The 3794-nt window shown below is 37.0% G+C and overlaps 1 protein-coding gene across 1 annotated transcript in view; it reads right to left on the bottom strand.

Annotated features, from left to right (window-relative positions):
• LOC102205194 (adipocyte plasma membrane-associated protein) overlaps nt 1-1456 on the bottom strand; it is a 12074-nt gene extending 10618 nt beyond the window's left edge. Inside the window, exon 1 of the mRNA XM_005745643.1 lies at nt 1375-1456. The gene's annotated coding sequence lies outside the window, so the exon portion shown is untranslated. The remainder of the gene's footprint in view (nt 1-1374) is intronic.
• Nucleotides 1457-3794: the final 2338 nt, after the last annotated feature.

Below are 3794 nucleotides of genomic sequence, written 5' to 3'. Positions count from 1 at the left end.
ATAGATAGATAGATAGATAGATAGATAGATAGATAGATAGATAGATAGATAGATAGATAGATAGATAGATAGATAGATATTGTTATTTCTTTTTTTCTGGTATTTGTTAGTTGGTAAAGTAACAGAATCATGTCTGAGTAGTTTACTAATTCACAAAAGGGTTTAGTCCTGATGATAAGGAGAACAGTGGTCCCTGTATGCAGCACATAAAAATTATTAATTAATCAGCTTAGCAAGGTGACTGCTGTGCTCCGGGGACAGGTTGACATGCAGAAAGCTTGAGCCAGCACAGATTCTAGATCAACATTCATCAGCCCATCTCAATCAGTAAAAACCACTGTAGAAAAACTGTATTTAAAATGCACACATAAATAAAACAAACTTTCCCCATCTTATTTTAGATATTCCTTTATTTGATAAGCTTCAATTTTTACGAGTCTGCTATTGTAAAATAAAAACTTGCCTTTAAAATAAAGTTTACGCTGACTCACTGCACCACCTTCTGGTACAAACTGGTATTACACAAAAGTACAGCCTGGCCCTAGTTGGACTTCTGTTGATTTCTCTTCAACACAATATATGGATGTTTTGGACACTGTTGATTGCTTTAGTTAATTCTGTAAGACTTTAAATTATTTTTAATCATATGAATTTACAGTAAGTGCTTTTAAGTGTAAAAAGGTACATTCTTTAGTTGTTCACCTAAAGAAAATATGCCTGAGTGCAAGACAGGGTCTTCTTACGCCCTTAAAAAATGCCAGATAACATAACAGCATGTTTCTGGGACCGCATGTTTGTCACCCATGTTGTATCGTTAGGTAATGAAGCATTATCTGGTTGCAACGGTGCGTTAAGGTTCACCACCATGTATTACGTATTCAGACCATTTGTTCTGGCCAGTGGAAGCTCAACTGAAAACCATTACAATCAAACCTGCTACACCCGAGAAGTTTTTTTTTCTTAGTGGGTCATAAAAAAGTCTTTAACTCGCTTTCAATCTTTTAGGATAAAGCAGGTAAACGTATAGCCACAGATGTTTGACGGGAGGTTTGTAGAGCGCAAAGAGAACATTCCCACTTGCTGGTCGTGCGTGCGTTTGGTAACATGAATCACTGGAAATAAAAACCTTTTATAAGTATGTAGTCGAAGCCGAAATGTAGTCCAGAGCCTAGTAAGTCCAACAAACTATTGAATTCGGGTTTTTTTTCAAGTTGTTATTCTCCTAAAATAGAGCAGATTCAATTAATTTACACATTTTTAAGCGCAATCTGGCACAGGGCTCACAGAGAACGGTCACTTTAAGCTCGCGTTCGGTGGATTAGTGACTGTTTTAAACGAGCGCGAGCTAAAAATGAAACGAAGTATCAAACTTACATGACTGAAGTTCTGAGCGCGCGACTCCTCCGTCTGCTGGATAAGCCTCCGTATCAAGCAGAGGCGAAGCGGTAACGTCAAGACGACCGGAATGTACAGGAGCTTATCCGGTTTGGACCATCAAAAATAAAAGCCTCATTGGCGATTGTTTTGGAACCTATTTATGTCTTTGCTTAACAGAAATCCAGTGAAAAGAATTACAAACCCCAAAATTTACCGTCAAAGATTTTAACGTCATTTAAGTTAGTATAAAATTTTGATTGAGGACATTTTTCCAAAAATAGATTGATTTACAAAATATATCACTCTTGCTCAGTTTTTATTTTGAAAGTGGTATTGACGTTACTCCCGTATTTTTCCTGACAACTTCATACAAGAGGTTGAGTTCGAAAGAGGGACTCCCACATTTATGTGAGGTTATTTGAGTTAGGGTCAAACAGAGGACGAAAGGAGGAGCTGCTGCATTGCTACTAGTGATGGGATTTCCGGCTCTTTTTAGAGAACCGGCTCTTTCTGCTCGACTTACTAATAAGATCCGGCTCTTCAGGTTGTTTTGTTGCTTTACTTAATTTATTATTACAATGATATTAAATTATGCACAAAAGGAATTACTAATGTAAAAAAAAGTGGTTTTATTTATATATGTTTATATATAAATATATACAGTGGCCCCTAGAGACAAAGCATGTACAAACTCCAAAACACATTTCTAGCGTTAACTGAAATTCCAAAACAGAGCTACCTAGATCACTTAAATTACACAATTGAAAGCATATGTGTATTGTTTGTGTATTTATACACAAGCACTCATATATATTCAAATAATTAAAAAAAAATGTTCATTTACTTGTTACTACCACACACCATATCCGCTCGTTGTTACTTGCCGGCTTGTGTAGGTAGGTAACAAAAGCTCTAGGTAACAAAAGCTCAACACTGCCCCTAGCATCCTGGAGCACTTCTGTTTGGCTTTTGTACGTATTTTGGAGTTTTTACGTGCTTCTGAGTTTGTACGCGCTTCAGGGTTCGTACATGTTTTGAAGTTTGTACGTGCTGCTTTGTCTCTAGGGGCCACCGTATATATACTTTTTTTTATTCACTTCACATAAAATGTAATAAATAAATCATATAATACAAAAACCAACTATTCACAGTTCAACTTTTAACTATTTAAATTTTCAGCTTTTTCTTTTTAAACAAATTTAAAGTGAAACAACACAAAACACTGCAAACCACAACACAATTACATATAAATTAAACTATGAAAACAAAAAGAAGATGCATATTCTCTGTCATATGGGCCTGCATAAATAAACTTTCTCAATCCTTTATCATCCGCAACTGAAAATAGTCGTGGATGATCACTATACCTTTCTAATGTGATGTTGTTGTGGCTTTCTTTCTGTTTCTCCCTCCTGCTCTGTGAGTGTTGCTACTGTGAGTGTAACTACTGCCCCCCCCCCCCCCTCTCTGCAGTGCAAAGCACAAGGCTCGCATGCTGAGTGAAGCAGAAAAAAAAAGTGAGAGAGAGAGAGAGAGAGAGACCCATGGCTGGCGATAAGGAGCCGGCTCGTGTCGTTCACGTCAAAGACCTGGCTCTAAGAGCCATTTCGTTAGCGACCGACACATCACTAATTGCTGCCAGAAAGTACTCGTGACAATCTCTGAACAGTTAGAACACAGCAGATACCTCTGGTAACCACAGGTAATCATATTGGTCCAGATTAAAGATAAATAGATTATTAAACAGAGCACTGTTGGCCGAGTCTTCTCTGTCCACGAGTAAAAAGGTACTGTTTGAAAAGGTATTTGCCCCCTACCTGATAACTTAGCTTTTGCATATCTGTCACATTTGTTCTGGATTATCAAAAAAAAAAATTAAACAAAGATATCAAGAAAAATAAAATGCTATTTATCATCATTTCATTTATTAAGGGAAAAACGCTATCCAAACCAGCGAAAAAGTAATTGCCCCTTTTTGTTAAATCATGAATTAACTGTGATTAATCAAAGATTTTTGGAAAGCTAAATTCAATTTCACCATCTGATTACTACCAGACCTGTTGAATCAAGCAATCACTTAAATAGATCTTGTGAGACAAATTCAAGTACGCTAAATGATCTCAAAAAGCAACACATCACACTAAATTCTAAGGCTTTGGGACTCCAGTAAACCAAAGAGAGCCATTTTTCACAAATGGAGAAAATTTGGAACAGTGGTGAACCTTTCCAGAATGACCGGCCTTCCTAAATTACTCCAACAGCCCAGTGACGACTCATTCAGGAGGTCACAAAAGAACCCAGAACAATATTTAAAGAACTGCAGGCCTTAACCTGTCTCGGTTAAGGTCAGAGTTCATGATTCAACAATAAAACATTTTTTTTAAAGCAACTGGGCAAAAATGGCATCCATGGGAGAG

The sequence above is a fragment of the Pundamilia nyererei genome, unplaced genomic scaffold, assembly GCF_000239375.1.
Source record: "Pundamilia nyererei isolate P.nyererei 1_Seehausen unplaced genomic scaffold, PunNye1.0 scaffold00162, whole genome shotgun sequence".
Classification (NCBI taxonomy): Eukaryota; Metazoa; Chordata; class Actinopteri; order Cichliformes; family Cichlidae; genus Pundamilia; species Pundamilia nyererei.
Note: the sequence above shows the minus strand (reverse complement) of the source record. Positions and strands in the feature narration are given on the sequence as shown.